Consider the following 18,662-nt stretch of genomic DNA (forward strand, 5'->3'; position numbering starts at 1 on the left):
TGCCCTGTGTGGCCTAAATGAGTGATTGTTCAAAATAGTAATGTTCAAAATAGTAATCTGAGGAGAGTTTTCTTAGTGTATGCTCTGTGCTGGGAATGTGAAAGGGAAAAAGAAAAATCTGTTCAGCCACAGAATGGAGTCACAGGAATAAAACAACACCACATTTGATCTGTCTACATACCTAGAAGGAACTTTCTATAGACAAATAGTATTACTGATAATGTTGCAAGTGAGATTTTATTGCATGTCTCACATAGTTATCTCCATTCCACATAACTTACAGTTACTTTTGACATCATCATCATCATCATCCATATTTTACAGTTACTTATAAAATATCGGTATGGTTCAAACTCAAGATACCGAAAAGCACTTCTTTGTTATTCATATATTATTGGCTGTGGGTTTTTAGAACTAATTTTTGTTTTCTGTAGTTGTCACTCCCTTTTTCTCTGCATCTGATCATTTAAATATCAACAAAAAGTTTCCAGATAAATTTAAAAACCACTTGATGTATTGTCTCTGTTATTCATGTCACAACACATTACAACCTGACTCTTTAATTATTCAGAAACATGGGAGGCTGGGGACATGTGGATCTTGGACAACTTAGGGAGGCTTTGATTAAATGCATTCATGCATTCTGTTCCATTCAGGTCCCAAAAATAATTTCTACTTTTAAGTAGCTTGCACAAACATAATCCACTGGCAAAATGTAACTATTTACTCCTCCTTACTTGCAGCTTTAATTTACCTTGTAAGTTCCTAACAGCTATATTCTCCTTCCATCTATTCTATACGATGTTCTCTTAAAAGCAAAAATAATAGATAGAACAATCCCCTCTGGTTCCATCTTCCGAAGCCCTTCTCTCTTTTTATTGCTCCCCATATAAATATAACTTTAAGAGGAGGCTGCAAGGTTACTGACTACACCACAGCACTTACTATCACATTCCTGTGGGTGACAGTGACCATAACAAGCCCCATAACTTCAACACGCCTCCAGCTATTCCCGAGCTGAAGAACATGGATAAGGCAAAGATTTCTCTCTTCCTCAGTTTCTGCCCCAACACAGGAGTGAAAACAGATAAGGTGAATCCTGGAGCTTACATTTCTGTAAAATAAGTAACTTCCGTGAGCACTGGTGTGTTTATTCCATGTCAGGGAGGCCTGGTAAATTTGTCTAGATAAATACAGTAGAAGTGACAGGTGGTGGGTATCTTATCCAAAGCAGAGATTTATTCTACAAGTCTTTGCCACTTATCAATGTATTTAACTCCACAGAAGTTTAAAAACAAAAAACTAAAGCAGTAGGGTTCTTTCATTTGCCAGATTATCTGTGTTGGTCTCCCTTTTCTCACAAGCAATTTCATGTATCTGTAGAATAGTCTTGAAAAATGCTTGACTGCAATTCTACCAGAAAGTACAACACACAGCAATAGATGCGTTCCCGGGCATCTGAAAGAGACACTATGTAAAATGTGATCATAGAAACACATTGGAAAAGATGAAGCACCAAGGATTTTGCTTAGACTATACACACATTATTTTAATTGAAAGGCTGAATTCCTGACTTGCAATGAGCAAATGACTAAGGTGATCAATACTAACATTGCTAATAGTCCCCACAGTACCTACTGAGCCCTGGTGCAGAGAGGAAATCAAAGATGGTTAGGGCAAGTCTACCTGCAGACTGGGAATGAGGACAGCAACAGTGCATGCATGACTCTCATGGATAATGATATAAAAAACAAATACATGAAGTTTGTAGAGAGATAGCTGGGCTTTATGAATAAACCAGTGTAAGAAACTGCAATGTTTCTTGCCCAAGCACAATTTACTATTTTACTCCAAACAAGAAATTATTATGAAACCTGCCTTTTCCTTCCAGAACTAGCAAAAAACACCCTCACTCTTTAGACAGTAACAGTAATAACCAAAAAAGCTAGTTAGAAAAGCCCAGAAACAATCACAGTCTATACTGAAATGAGTTTAAGTGATACTCAAATTTAGGAACCAAGCTAAACTGCACCATTGCATTAAGAAAGAACAGTTAAAGAACTGATAGAAAAAACATTACAGATAATGCCAGTACAATATATTTTAGGACCTTAACCTCTGGTTAAACTGCAAGATCATATTATGCTGGCAATGCCACATAATTGCTTTACAAAGTTTTATTCTATTTTGGAATTGCCTTTGTGATCAAAGAGCTTAGAGGTAGGTGGGTGGTGCCATCAGGTCAAGCAATGAAAAAAATCTCTTTCATTTAAAACATAAAAGGTAGATTTAGAAATCTGGTGGAACAAAGACCATTTACAAATTAAAAGAAAACTCCAAATTTTGTATCTCATAAACATTCGCCCTCCCCTCCCTCCAGCAGAATATCATGAGTAGATTTTACTAGGTTATTTTAACATAAACTATATTGTCAGCTATATTTTCATCCAAAACATGTCAGGACAAATAGTGATGCTATCCCTCCACAACAGCAGTCAACACTTTAGTTCCTATTTCCTCCAGCCACATCACCTGACTTTAAATGCTCACTGATGCATAATGTTACCCTAGATAAGTGTCAAGATACATTTCATTGCTGCAGTGCCTCTATACCTTAAGCTGCTAAGAAGGCATGCTTCTCGAAATTCAGCAGTGTTCTTCAAAGCTGAGAAACATCATTACCCAGTGCACATTTAGCTGGCTTCATAAATCAGACAGTAATTGTAATAAATGGCTTTAAAAAAAATAGACTTTTCATGCTGAGGATGTTTTAGTATGAAAACCAGAATATCCTCTTTCATCTTACTTAAGGAAAAGTAAATACACAGTATAAGCATTCCCTCTCTGATTCACCTTTGCAAGTCTTGTATAATAATTTGTCCAAAATCCACTCGCACCGAATTCAAAACCATTTTCAATTAATAAATACAACGTGGGAGAAGCCTTTTACAAATCAAAGAAAGTCAAAGTTGAGTACCTAATATCTAAACATGTCCATTCCAAGGTAACCTTTCTGTCCCATCCATTGATTAGCTTACAGTTCAGCTGATCTTTACTCCACATTGGCCAGACCTTTACAGTGAAGCACAGTGACTCCACTTGTGCCGCATATGCCATTACAACAAAAAACTCCACAGGTAGATTTAAAAATTTCTCTTTGAGTTTGCATTGATAAATTCATACAGTATTGTAGCATTATTAGCATTTCTACTCTTGCCCCAGCTCAGTTTCGTTCTCAGAACTTCAGTGATCCACACAGGAGCAAAACACAGAACAAAAGTCTTCTCAGCATTTCCTTCCCCCCAGTCTTTCCACCTTCTAAGATTAGCTGAGTAAGTAGCTATAATACAGAAATACTTCAGGCAGAGCTTTCATATTATTGGAGAATTCTCTTTCACAGAGCAATTCAATCCATGACACAGTTTTGCATTAAATTGCAGTAAAGAAAGTATAAGGCACTAGAAGTCTTCTGATTTTACAATAAATTATAATAATAACCCTAACTCTGAACAATTGTTAGTGAGAGATATTTGAATGATGCATCATAATGCAAGCTTGCTACTTGTTTTTTTAAAATGTTTACTACCTCTTCTGGCAGAATTCTCAGAGCTTTTATTAACAACTGAACTATTAAACGTAGGAGATGAAGGAAGGAAAAAAAAAACAAAACAACCAAAACCTTGGATCTATTTGTTATTTTCAGGGAGCTATACCAGCATCCCACATGAGATCACAGCCAACACTGTACCACACTGAGAGTGGCACTGAGCCACAGCTAATAAACCATGCTGAGAGGAAGAGCATGTTGGCTTGTACTCAGCACTGTGCTACAGACATCTCTCTTACAAACAGCCAGCTCAGAGTACTCATTTGTCCCTATTTGACAAAAGCTACTAACACGGGAGTAGGTAAATTACATTAATTACATAATTTAAATATAAAACGTATAAAATATGTTGCATGTTATAACAGTGCAATTAGAAACAGTGTGTTATTCCATGAGAGTGATGCAAAAGAATAGTTCTTAGTAGCAAATATAACTCATTAATACCCATTTGAGATCTTTCAAATTAAAATCGGGAAAGAGCTACTTGACAAATTTTCAGTGACTTTTTCACTTAAATATGTAATGCAATTAAAACTAAAACAGTTGTGCATCACAGAATCTTATTAAAGTTCCTCAGTGCAAGGTTTTATAAACACTTTGACATTAAATCAAATATTCAATTTTTTGTTTTGCCAGTTTCATTTCATGTTCAACCTTTCACTCGTTTTTACTGGCCAAGAACAAAATATTTATTGCTTAGTTCATCTGCTTTCCTCTTCCTCATGGACTTGCTTGTGTTTTCTCAGTATTTTCAGCTCCACTTGATCACAGGGCATATCAAATTAAACTTAAGTTATTCAGCAATTCTCCCTTAATTCATACCCACACCCCCCCAACCCACTATTAGACTTTTTATTAATCACAGTTGTAAACAAACACTTGTCTTATTTCATGACATAGCTTTCCTTTTACAAATTAAGCAGCAGTTCCATCAGAAAAAGTTTTATTTTCTACTGCCTGAAAACATGAACTGTGAAACAGACTATTTAGAAATGGTCTTGAATATTAGATTCTGGTGAGAATAACTCATTTTTAGCAATTTTACCAAGACCAGTCTCTTGCCTCTGCTCAGCACAAAATCCTTCAAATCTTAATTTTCCTTTTCTCAAGGCTGAGTAACATACAGTACATCACTCTCCTGCAGTATTTTAAAATTTTCTTCCTGTAACTAGCTACTGCAGAAGATGGCTTATTTTATCCTGTAAGATTGTTACAAGAGCACCCTCAGAAGAAGGAAAAGAGGCTGACCTGCTGCTGAACTGAACACAGCTTCAACACAAGCTAATGATTAATAACTTCAGTTAGCATTTTCTTCCATGGGTTTTTAAATGAAGCAGCAACAGAAACAGCTGTAAAATCTGAACAGTGCAGATGTATTTGAATGTTTTATTTAATCATTCACTCCTGTTCCAGAATAATAGAATGTCAAAACATTTTCTGATAAAGTCTCTCCTCAAGAGTAGCTTCTGCTGAGATAGAAAGGACATAAACCAGCATGGAGTCCAGCTTTTCTGAAGGAAGGGACATAATTTCTGTAAGCAGTCAAATATGTACAAACCTCCTTTTCATAAGGCTGTCAGTGGTCTGACCCTTTGCATTACTCAGTATTCCTGTGTCTTAAGAAATACACATTGCTTTGTGCCACTGAAATTGTAGAAACTACAGATGCCTACCTCTTTGTGCATATATGTGCAGCCACAGTTCTTGTCCAAATACATTAAGTTTCAAAACTTGCTCTAATGAGCCTGCATAATTTCTTATTAATGATTACTGATGTTTCATTTATCTCTTCTTTCTTCTCCAGTGATGATTCCAACATAATCCTTCTGTAAACTGAATAGAATTAAAGAGGACAGGGCAACACAAAAGCTTGTTATTAGGGTAGCTAATAATGCGAGAATCTAATTTCTGACAAAAATATTCAGCTAGCGTCCTGTGCAGAAGAACAGAAACAGTACAAAGAAACCATCATTTCACATGCCAAAGTAGGACCAAAAATTCATGGTCTTGAGAAGGCTCTGTATATATAGACCACTGCCTTAAATGAAGAGGAAAACTGTGGGAGAGACGGATCTTTCTTCCTTTTGGAAAAGATGTGAGAATGAAGATCCATCTGATAAATAAAGGAACTCTTCATTAATAAGCTCTCATTTGAGAGCTGTTTCTCCACATAACATAAGGTTTTGGACAGGAACAGTTCTAATTAGTCTGAAGTTAAAGGGTATCAAGACCTTGTTAAAAATGGAGGCTTAAATCAGTTCTTTGTTGGGGAATGAAAGTGATTGCAAAGATGACACTGAAACAAATTTTAAGTTATTGCTGCATAAGAGAAATAAGAAGAGAAAAGAATTTTTAAGCACTGCTAACTTTGCACAGATTATTGCTATCCCTTCACAATAAGTCAGTGTATTAAGCTATGCAGAAATAGCCAAGAAGGCATACTAATGAAAAGCTTGGATATTGGTAACAGTGTGTGACTGAAATCAAAGTTATGACAAAACCTTCCTGGAAAGGTTATTGTTAGTAATATGAGAATACTAGCTGACTGTTAAAAATAGCTTGTGTATATACATGCTGCAGTGATCACACTGCTCATAATGTTTATTTCCTCATGTACACAATGAAAATAATAGTTGCAAATCAAAGATGATAAAACCAATGACTGAGGAAAAAAGTTTCAATCCAATGAAAATTTTATATCAGAGGTCTTGAGCATCTTAAACATGCATAAACTGTAAAAAACAAACAAACAAACAAAAAAAACAACCCTTTAGTTTAGCATATACAATAAATTAGCTAAAGAGATTAAAAGGCTTAAGAGTGCAGATGGCAGGACAAGAGAAACTCCTGAAGGAAGAAAGAAAAAACCACCTTCCTAAATGTAGAACTCGCTGCTATCACTGGGATTTCTGAATAAAACCTTGGGCTGATAATGTTTTTCTAGAAAAACTTGGGGGCATTTTTGTTTCACATATATATCTTCAAAATATTCTGCTCAACCATGCAGGCTGAAGCAGACACACTTAAAGGTATTTGAGACACTAGCAAAAAGGGAAGATCTTTTCTCAATTTTGACTTCTTAAAAACACATTTCCCAAAATACTTTAACAATATAAAACTGATTTTCTTGCATAAATGTAAAATATTACAATTAAAAATAAAACATTATTCTGAAATCTCCAACTTTTTACAAGCTCATCTATTACTAATGCCTGTATAATCATTAGCAAATAATGAAGTACACAGAAACACTCCACCTATTTGAACACAAACATTATCTTTAAATCTTACTCAGCTTTTGGTCACGAATTCATTCCTTGAGGACGTATTTTTAAGGTTGCTAGCTTTTAAAAAAACAATACAGAGCATACTGTTAAAAATATGGATCAGTCGGAAGTGTGTTGCTCCATCCCCTCATAGGCAGAATTGCTCTTGAAAAGCTTTTTGCCTAAGGCTCATGGCAGGCAGCATTCCTTCTTAAGCCAGGGAGAAGTAGCAAAAAACCTAAAATAATGGTATTTCTTTGCATTTCTCTGGCAAATTTCTGTTTTTAGAAGGGAGTCAATGCTGAAAGATTCTGAAAAAGTGCATTTTAAAGTAAACTGTACTAAAAGAATACAGTCTGAATACAGTAACATTCTTATAAACTTAAAATACTTTATTGTAACTTTATTGTACTTATGTCACTTTTGAAAGTAAAGATTCTGAGACCCATTTTAGATAAATTTTGGGTAAGGGTATTTATGGTAACTCAGTGGAAAACAAATTTTGCACTTACACAAAACCAAAAAGATCCACCTGTGTATAGGGAAGACTAGATAAGCATCACCCCACTTGGGATGGCATTTTCTGGGTTTTGTCTCTTATTCTATGAAAACTGATCTTAGGAGTTTTAATCTTTCAAGATTATTCAAAACTCAAGTACCTTCTGGAATTTTTCTTTATGTTTTGCACTTTGCAAAAGAAACCTGAAATACTGTAGGATAATACTCCTGAAGCCTCTGATCTTCCCCTGAAATTCATGCATGTTTAGATGAAGACGCAGCTCTAAACTGTATGAAACTGTTAAGACAGGTTGAATTAAAACTCTTTCAGATCTTGTTCACTAATTTTCACAGCACTGCAAATGCAGTAGAGTAGGCACAATTAGAGAGTTTCCTGAACAAAATGGCAGCGGTGCGGGTACAGCTCGAGCTCCAGGCACAACATGGACACAACAGCTGCTCATGGTACCACACGCTGCTTCTCAGTCCTGAATCCTGCAGCCATCCCAGAACCACAGTGGTAAAAATCTCTCAGCCACATTGTCCCTTATTCTCTTTCTCTAGATATGAAAACCAAAACAAAATTACATATTAATGTATTTACTGGATTATTTGCAATCTGTATAGTGAATAGCTTTCCTGGCTCTGTAAGAACAGTGGTTTTTTAGGTTAGCAAAAAAGGGAAATATATTAAAGAGATCCTTATGTGCACCTTTTGGAAAAATGGAACACAGTAGACTAAAAATCACCACCTTGTAAGTAATAATTACATCTTTTTTTAAAATGGAGAAGAGGTTCCAATCATGCATTCCCACATTTAATACTTCCTCCATGACCTATTCTGGGTTTGAACAATTGCCACTGAACATTTCCACACACTATACTCAGCTATAGACCACATTAACTGTGTAGAATGCTTGTGACAATGAGAAAAATACTGAATGAAGAGGAGTTGAGGAAAAAAAAGAAACTGAATGTGCATTTTTAAAATAGGTCTTACAATCATGTCAGTCAAATGACACTCACTCCAGAGCAACCTGTATTTTCTAAATCAATCATGTACTTGAAAATGACACCAATAACAAATTTCAGAACGATGCACTGGATTTCTAACCACAAATATAGACAGATACATTCTTGTATCTGAAACCAAATAACGAATAAAAAGTAGAATATTAATAGAGTAAGAATTTCTCCTTATTAAACTATAAGAAAGGGAATGAAAATGGAGGTAAGAAGTGAGATACTATACTATAGTCAAAGAAAGACCAAAAGCCTTAGAACAGAATTAGTAGGGGTATAAAGGGAAGCATTTACTGCTGTAGTATAACTGTGTTTCTTTGACATAGTCTGTGGAAAATCATTTGAGGTAATTTTTCAACCCTTAATATGTCAGTTTTGAGCTCAATGCTATCTTCATCCATAAAAAAATACTTAAGTCCTGGTTATACTCTTCTGATGTTTATATAGTAGCATGGTTAAAAGGAAAAAGAGTAAGTGAAGAATCCATGGCAAAATTCAAGCTGTAGTGAAAGAAAGTGAGAAAAGCATACATTAAAAACCCACAAGACTTACTGTAGGATAGCTATACTTTTCTTTCTTAAGCCACTATCTGTAGAGATTTCTGTTGTACACAGCTAAAAAGTGATTTTATAGGAGTTCCATAACAAAAGTTATGGTGGGACAATTCTAATTAAGAAAGAAGTCTTGAAATTGAAATGCAGTGAATAATACTGCATAAAAACATGAACAGATCTGTGCATAGCAATTTTCTGTATATCAGTGTCAGAACCATTCCTAAGATGTGCAGCAATGGCTTCCTTTACATCTCTGTTCTAATACAATATTTCAGTAGCAGGTGATGCAATCCCCCTGCTAACCCAATCTATACTGCAAATAGGCACACACATTTCAGAGACCTTCTCTAAATAAGGCATTCCTTCAAGTAGTTATAGCTTAGACAAAAAGTAGCCTCTCGTACAAAGAGAGGCCAGGGGTCAGCTCACAATTGCTTTTCAGAGCAGTTCAGAAGATCATTTAGTAATTTTTACTAGTGAGATTAGAAAGAAAGCAATTTTCTATCATGTAGTAAATTACCAAAAGCCATGTTGAGATGGTTCTGTTCCTCCATTTCTGGGAGTTCCAAATTTGAGTTTAGCCATGTCAGAGAAGCCCGCTCTACTTTGAAGAACAAGTGTTTGCTCACGCAATGGAAAAATTGTTCAAGTTTGTGGGTGCTCCAATCTTTACAAAAGTACTACTCCTAAAAGAAGTGTATTAAAATTGCCATAACAGCTCAGTCTAAATGTGCACACAAGTCAGTATGATGTTTCTGGTGCTAAGAAACAAATGCTTAGAAAATAAACACATGACACACAACATGATTTGTTTCCTGGTACACACTTATCACCTCTTGCTGCCTTCAGTTCAGGAGCTTTCCTGACCTAGATGCTGCATGCAATTAATTGGCTTTAACAGCCACAGTAGGTCTATCAGCCTAATTCCTTTATTTGTATCTATAATTTATACTCCAGGTTTCCACATGATGTTACATCAATTATGAAACATCCAGTTCTGCTACACTTGTACAAGTATGTACTTTTATTAATTTTAAACCTGCTGCTCGATTTTTTTCCTGTCACAATTTGTGATCTGTGAAAAACAGTGAATAATTGCCTCTGACTTTTTTTTAATGCTATTCATTCTGTATACCTCCACCATATGCTGTTTCTTCGTTAAAGTGAAAAATTCTAGTCTATTTAATTTCTTTGTGTGGAAGCTGTTCCAAATCTCTGCTTAATCTTATCATCCATACCATACCCCCACTAGAAGTTAATAAAGTAGTCAAGATTTAAGCTGAGGTTTATAGTCATATAAATGGGTCTTCTGTTTGGTACTTGATTTTTTTAGTAAGTACTTTTATTTTAAATGTTCTCTTCTGAGTATACAGAAACACACTTAATGCACTACAAAGTAATAAGAGAATCCTTGCAGAGCATTATCTTAAGAAATGCAGTTTAAGCTAAGAGCACCACTGGACCATTTCTTACTTGTAGATACACACACACCAAAAAAAATCATGCTGTAGACACTATGAGAACACAACCCCCTTTAAATACCCAGAAAAGAACAGAATATAAATAAAAACAACTAAAATTTGAAAGAATGGAGTCAGGTCGAAGAGTCAAGCTAGCTGTGATTTGGATGAAGTCTGGAGGTGGCAAATAGGCTAGAAGAAGCTGTTTGAGTTTTGAAAGTCATAGATCCTCAGAGAGAGGAAAGCTGACGAAAATAGCAAATGCAATGAAAAGACCCTTCCAAAAGAAGCCTGAAGTTAAAAGATTAAGTAAGGCAAGATTAGGTCACCAAGAGAAGACTGTGGTGGATTTGGGTTGGACAAGAAGACAAAATGCAAAACCAGAGAGGTGTACAGCAGAATCCCTCAAGGAAATCCCTATCATTACACATTAAGATTTTTTAAATAATTTGGACTGTGGTTTTAAAAAATGGAATACTGACCAGGAAGCTGAGCTGCTATGCCATTATATTCCAAAGCAACTGATGGGCTGTAAAATTATATTCAATCAAATGAATACATTTTACATTCTACTGCCATTTACTCTTATTAATTATTAGTGTAAATGATTACAGAAAGAAGTCTTCTGGTACTTAATTCTGAGACTGTAACACTACTTGGTACATACTCAATTTTCCTACTTCTTTTGTAAAAGTCATTCTGGTCCGGTCCTGAATATACCCAAACACACAGGAAGCTTGTCTATATTCCTTCCAAATGCAAAAGAAAAAAAGTAATTACAAAAATTATTTACAATTTTTTTAATTACAAAAAGTATTACAATTATAGTATTACTCATATGTGACCTAAATTTGATTGGGATGGAGTTGTCTTTCTGCACAGCAGGTGGCTGCACCAGAATTGCTGTGTTCTGGATTTGTGCCTGAACAGTGCTGATAACACACCAGTGTTTTCACTGTGGTTGAACAGTGCTTGTAAAACATCAAGACCTTTTCTTTCCCTGCTCTGCCATCCCAGCAAGTAAGGCTAGGGAAAGGAAAGAGCTGGGAGGGAGCACAGCCAGCACTGCTGACCAAAGGGATACTCCATACCATAACATTGTGCTCAGCAATAAATGCTCAAGGAAAGGAGGAGGAAGAGGAGTAACATTAGACATTGCAATATTTGTCTTCCCAGGCAATTCTTGTGCATGCTGAGGCCTGGCTTCCCAGAAATTGGCAAAGCATCTGACTGCTGACAGGAAGTATTAAGGCTCTTTCTTGTACTGCTGGAGAATAGAAATTATTAAGACAACGGGATTTAAAAATTGCATTTGGAAAAAAAAATTGGCATGAATTTGAAGTTAGAAGCAGAGTGGGCAATTTTAAAATGAAGGTTTAAAACAAACAAATAACTTTTAATCAGCTGTGATACTGGCTAGACTGAAACTTGATCAAGATTTCTGAACCTGTGTCCTAAGTATTTCTTTTCAGACATCAGAGAGCAAACATAATGAAACAGAGCAGGAAGGGCACAGCTTTTCTTTTGAACCCTTAAAATTTTTTGTAACATTTTCAGTTATTTTCCTAAATGAAAGTTTAAGTACATTTAATAATAACAACAACAAACCTTAAATCTGAAAATGAAGGATCTAGTAAATCTCCATAACCAACGATGAAATCTCTTATTCCAACAAACATGATATATCCTTTCACATCCTATAAGCAGAGAAAATCCCTAAACTTGTTTAGATAGAGGTTCCTGGCTAACAAGCTTGGAGCAGTGCATCCCTGCAACACAGAGAAGTACAGTACTTAATTCTGAAACTAGTAAAAGAACTGAAAAGAGATGAAACACCCAAGGTGCAGCTGCCATACAAACAACCAACCCTCTCCCCATAACAATACTTATCAGCCCAGACACAGCTCTGGGGCTGCACAGCCTCTAGTTCTAGAACAACTTATGCAGCTACTTGATTAGCTCATAAACTTCCTAATTGCAGGCTACCACAGGGTGTACCAAGAGTAAAAAGAAGAAATTTGCTTCTAAGAATTTGGTAACTGTGTGATAAGAGAAGATATGTTTGCTGTAAATGTAACTACTGTTGGTAGATAAAGCTGACACGGAGCTTTAGAGAGGTTACAGGAGACTGCTTTGGGCCAAGATGTAAAATTCATTGGAGTTGAAATTTACTAAGTGCTTAAACAAGACATTTTCTTGTGTTCTGCTTTGCACAAGACATTTTCTTGTGTTCTGCTTTGCACAATCTGCTGCTATGGGTTTGCTTCAGACAGATGAAGTTGTTCCTATAGGTTTATGAGTCATTAAGCTTAAACAGCCAAAGGACACATGCAACATTAGCCATTTTTGCTAGAAACTGCCAAGGAATCTTGTAGGTTGAGAATCCTTCTTCTTGAGGTGCAAGAAACAGAGAAAACATTCAGGGACTTGTTCATATGACTGGAGGTAAAAAAGTTTGGCAAATGAACAACAAGAACATCCTCTGTGATACATTTGATGGGGGCTGGTTGGACTACGGAAAAGCCAACCGGGGAAACTGGCTGGAGAAGAAACCCTGGCCACTTAAGGTCTTAAGCATGTTTTAATTATCTTGATGGAAGGGCAGATACAATTTTTTAAGGCACACAAAAACTCTGCTTGCAGTTGAAGCAGATAAAGGTTTGTCTCAATCTCCTAGATCAATGAGAAACCATAAGGATTAGCATGAAGCCAATTTTATGTATATCAATTTTTAACAAGTGCTTATTAGATTAGAGTCATCCTCATGAATTCCTTTATGCAGGTCTCAGATCTTTGGATGTTTTTCAAGTATAACTTTTTTCACTAGATTCAATGCTTAAAATAGGCAGCACTTCTGTAATGCTCAGCATTGCTTCTCTGCATAAGAGTCTGGGCTACCACAGACAGCTCTCCAGCCATCCTAATAAAGATAACCTGATAAAATCACCCGATGCTTATAGATGAGCTCAGGAGGCAAGAGAAGCAGAGGAGTATTTTTGTAAGCCTATTAGGGAAAACATGCTAATACAGTCAAATAATGGGCAAACAACTGAGCATGAACTCCCACTACAAGGTTGCTGCACAATAAGATAACTGTGGATAGAATTACCAAATAAATGTTTCCTCTCTATACAGCATTACTGAGACCAGCAGTTATATAAAAGATACAGGCATGACATTCATATATTGTAACAGGCATTGAAAAACTAGAAAGGCTGCACAAAGGGGAGAGAGTGTGAACTGGTATCCTCACAACACTGAATTTGTAACCTTCAGAAAGACAGAATATGACACTGGTTTTCAAATGATAAGCAAACCACAGAAAGTATAAGCTACAATACTTTCCTCAAAAATTGCTAGATGTTCCTCCATGTGAAGATGGAAACTGAAGTTTTACATCCACAGATTTAACAGTGTATTTATCAAGTCTTCAATCACAGAATCGGTAAGGCTTTGTGTGCTCAGTGGACTTGCTGAGGAGGGATCTCCCCTTCATCCAATAAATCAATGAATTAAGGTAAAGAATTATGGGCCCAGCACTGACCCTTAAAAGACACCACCAGTGATAGCCTTCACCTAGTCCCTGTGCCACTGATTACAACCCTCTGCGATCTGCTGTTCAGCTAGTTCCCAATTCATCTCAGTGTCCACTTATCCAGCCCACATTTCCTGACTTTGCCTATGAGGATGGTGTAAGAGACAGTGCCAAAAGCCTTGCTGAACCCAAAGCAGACAATATCCACTGCTGTTCCCTCCAGGTATTTGCTTCATCCTGCTCAGTAAGATTAAAAAAAAAAAAAAATAGAGCTCCTCAAGAATTCCTTTATCATCTTCAGTCCTTAAGTGACAAATTCTAAGGATCTCACAACTTCTTCCCAGAAGATTTACCTAGCTCCTCCTTCTAAGGCTGTAAAATACAATAAGGGATAAAGATGACTTCTGTGAGATTTCTATCTCCTGTTACGGAAAAATGGAACTCAGAAATAATCCACAAGTTTCTTACTAATAGGTCTATTACCATTTTGCTTGTCTTTCTAATGCAATTACATTGAGGGTAAATAACATTTTCTTCTCACAATGTTTTCTTCTCTGTAGTACACACTCATTAAAACAAGTTCTAATTTCCTATCAAAAGTTACCTGTTCTTACGTTTTATATTTATCTGCTCTCATAATCAGTCTGAAGGAGACATGCAACACAGTTAGATGTGATGTGATTTTGCCTAGAAAGAAGTGATTAAGAATCTCTTGGATATTGTCCATCTCAAAGAAGCTCTGAAGATGTTTCCAAAACAAATGCATCAGTGATTATCTGCAGCTGCAGCTACTGAATTGCACAGAAAGATTAAAAGCATCCTCTTTTCTGTTTAGACAAGTATTTTATGAACTTTGTGTATAGATATAGATGTATATATGTATATAGATACAGGCTAGAGCCAAAAGGAACATCTTATCAAGTGATGCTAAGAACTAAAACTTCAGAATCTCTACACATAGAACTTCTGCTTGAAGTAGGTGGACCTATATACCTAACATTCTAATGATCTGATGGTTCACTCTTGAGATGTATTTAAGTAACTTCTAGTGCGAAAAGAAAAGCAGTAGTAAAAATCTCAGGAGAAGTTTCAGGTGAGAGACAAATTGCATTGTATCTACCCCATTTCTCTCCTGAGCACAGATTAGCTATTGAGGGTGGAAAAGAAGACAGAGGAGTGCACACCACTCAGTCTGCTCATGAGCAAGGGGTCAAATGAACTCATCAGTATCTTTAACGTTCCTTGATCACCAGCCTTTTGCCTTGCTAGAGAGCCTCAAACATCTCCCCACAAAAGCAGGACTTTGCTAGCGTCTTAAGTTGTTTCACTGCATTTTACTTCAGCTGAATAAAGTCTGAACCATCATGTAAGAACCGGCAGCCTAGTTCCTCCAATTGCACCTGCTCTCTGCAGGTCTGCTGTTTAGGACAATGAAAGGAAAAACACCTCTAGTCTTCTCATGGAGAATAACCTCCTCTGTAGGATCAAACACTTTATATTTTGTGATTAACTGGAATGGTAGGTAGGGCATCATCTAAACCAAATCATGGGATTTGAATATTCATAGCCACAGTAAGTTACCTTTACAGGAACTAAATTAAGTTTCATCTGGTTTTTGGTCATATTAATTACACAGAAGACAAACCAAAATGCATACATTTTCATAAAAGAAAAGGAAAAAGAAAAAATGAAGGAAATAAAAAAAAAAAAAAGGTTTGCCCTTCCAGCTCTCTACACTTACACTGGATGAAATATGTACACTATAATCTGCAGAACTCTCCTTGACATCCTTAGCTATAGAGTCCAGGTTCTTCACCAACTGACATTTAGAATTTTTTTCAAATATCCAATCCATGTTGTCTACTATAAACTGAACTATTCTTTCTTGCCAGGCAAACAGAACAAACCCTTCAATGATCTTTTATATACTGTAGAACTCATACTTCCTCTCTTGACACTGTTTCCTCAATTAAATAACCTGCCATACAATTGCATTTTCTGTCTTCTCCTCTTTCTTTTCTTTTACACACCTCTGGATCTCTGAGTTTGGTGTCCAAAACAGAACACTGTATATAGCAGACATATCCCTGAGCTCCAGGGAACCCAATCTAAGTTGAAGACATCCCTGCTCACTGTAGGAGGTGACCTTTGAAGGACCCTTCCAACCCACATTATTCTGTGATCATCTGCAATGAATAAAAAACAGCACTTACTTACTTAACTCTCAAACCACCTTTACAGCTGAACAATGATCAACTTTTTGCAGAAATTAAATTTTCTCTAATTAACCACTAAATGAAATTTAATTTTAAAGTTGTTGCCTGCTTCCCTTTCCCACAACCTTTAACTCCTCACTTCAGGTTTATTTGATGTGCTTGGTGTTTCGGGTTCTTTTTCCTTTAGCAGAATTTTCAGTTTTATTGATACACAGTAAATTGTGAGTTAATCACATACAAGTATGGGTGATCAAACTACTGATTTGAGCAGCAGAGCTTTTATTAGCATTGCTGAGAGAATTGAAAGCAGATTAAGTTTACAGTCCTTCTCCAGCTGGGAAATCACTTGGGGAAAAAGGCTACTCTGACAATTAGGCATACTTCATATAAATCAAACATTAATGGAAAAAACCAACAATGCTGTCTATTTTATAGAGTTTCATTTCAATGTAAAGACACACTTTCAGCTGTCTAAAAAAGAAGGCCTTCTGCAGTAACAAAAGATAAGTTGTCTGTTGCAGAGCCAGAGTGGCAAACTAAGAGGGACAGAGCCATTTGCAGAGAAAGCATGAGAATTTTTTATATAAGTCTAATGCTTGCATCTGAGGTTACAAAGAAAAGGAAGCAGTGCATGTACAATTAGCACAAATGAGCACTGAAGTAGTCCTAAAGTGTAAATATTAAATGGGTAAGAGGATTAATCAAATGCTATTTTACGATTGCAGGTATTATTACAGGCATCAATCATAGCCAAATAGGCATAAGATTTTAAACTTTATTCTTTATTTCAAAAAAAAGACTAAAACAAAGATTTAATCTTTGCTTGGCACTCCCATGCTTCATCCCAATGCTGTCCTTTGCATAACAAAGAATTCAGATCCCATGGGACCTTAAGAGTCACCTACAGAAGGCTAGGTTGAGCAATACTGCTTTAGATGATTTCTTCATTTTGGAGATTCACTCCCACTATTACACATTTTGCAAGAACTCTTCATAGGTGCTCAGTGATAAAACAGCAAAAATATCAATTTGGAAAGACAAACCCAAGTCTATACATTCCTATCATTTGTCAGGAAGAGGAAATTTTTCTTGCACTGTAATCTGTCATATAGCTAAGTATCATAAGCAGCCCTTGAAACCTAACATGTATTGAGAGTTCATTCAGTCTTTCAAAGTGACAAAAATGGCTATGTTGCAGTCACTTGTGCTTCTTATGCTATAAGAAACAGAAAGCCATTTAATTTCTTTTGAACATTACAATACTTTATTACAATATTCTTCATGTGAGTTACAGTCAAGGAAGAAAATGAAAAGATTATATAACTTCTGGTAAAAAATACAGAAAATAATCGCTCTACAACAAAGGCAATTCAACCTTCTGAGAATAAACTCAAGAGGTGCAAGCCCAAAACTATCTGTAGCATGTAAGCCTACCTGCAGCTCCAAAACCCACATACAATTCTAAAGCAAACAAACAAAAAAGAATCAACAAAGCAAACCAACCAATCAAAAATACAAAAAAATACCACTCAACAGAAAAATTTTGCAAATTAAGACCTTTAAAATAGCCCTGACTTTAACACTTATAAATAAACAATAACTAAATTAAACAATAACTATTAAAAACTTATCCATTGCATTCACTCTGTACATATCAAGCAACAACTACACTTGCCCCTTGTACCTCTATCATTTTAGAAGCATAAATCATCAGTTACACACACTATGTCAGAATTGCTCAAGAATGCATGTACATATATGTCATTTACCTGTAGGAACATGTCAAATTCTGCATCTACCTAATTACTATAAACCCCTGTAACTGAAATAAGATGCCAAATACACCTTATTTTTCACTACTTCTCAATCAATATGGAAAAATCTGCTCTTTCAGCATCAAGGACCATCACATTAGAGCTCCACGTGGAATCACTGTCATTTATGTTAAAAAGATGTGATTTTTTTTTTTCTCTTTTACCCTTCCCTCATAACAAGTGGTACATTCACACACTAGCAAGAATATTTTCAGCTAGTACTAAAGTTAATGGATGAGAAAAAAACCCCACAAACCCAAAAAACACAAACAAAAAACTGAAGTACAAAGAAGGTCTGATACAATTTTGAGTCTGGCTCAGAGCTCATGAGATTATATTTTATTTTAGAGAAAGATACAATACTGAGATAAAGACCAGCAGTCTTGTGGTGAAGCAAAATTTAGACCATGGGCACATATACTTAAATTGAAACAGGTAGTAGAGAAAGAAACACATCAGCTGTATGAAATCTGATACAAAGAAAACAGATTCTAGATGTTAAGGTAATTGACAATAACATAATTATCCAGTAATATTCTAATTTATATGCAATTCCTCTTTAAAAAAAACAGGGGCAACAATGCACATACAAGTCCCCTGTAGAAATACCAGCATGCACAATCTGTTACCTCTGATGACTCTTATACCCTTTACTGTATGTGCTCTCTGGATGTTACTTCAGAATTATA

The 18,662-nt window shown here is 35.9% G+C and overlaps 1 protein-coding gene across 2 annotated transcripts in view; it reads right to left on the reverse strand.

The window, feature by feature from the left end:
• GPHN (gephyrin) overlaps positions 1-18,662 on the reverse strand; it is a 270,642-nt gene that overhangs the window by 166,652 nt on the left and 85,328 nt on the right. The window lies entirely within an intron of this gene.

This window comes from Onychostruthus taczanowskii, unplaced genomic scaffold, assembly GCF_017590055.1.
Source record: "Onychostruthus taczanowskii isolate IOZ18803 unplaced genomic scaffold, ASM1759005v1 scaffold1, whole genome shotgun sequence".
Taxonomy (NCBI): domain Eukaryota; kingdom Metazoa; phylum Chordata; class Aves; order Passeriformes; family Passeridae; genus Onychostruthus; species Onychostruthus taczanowskii.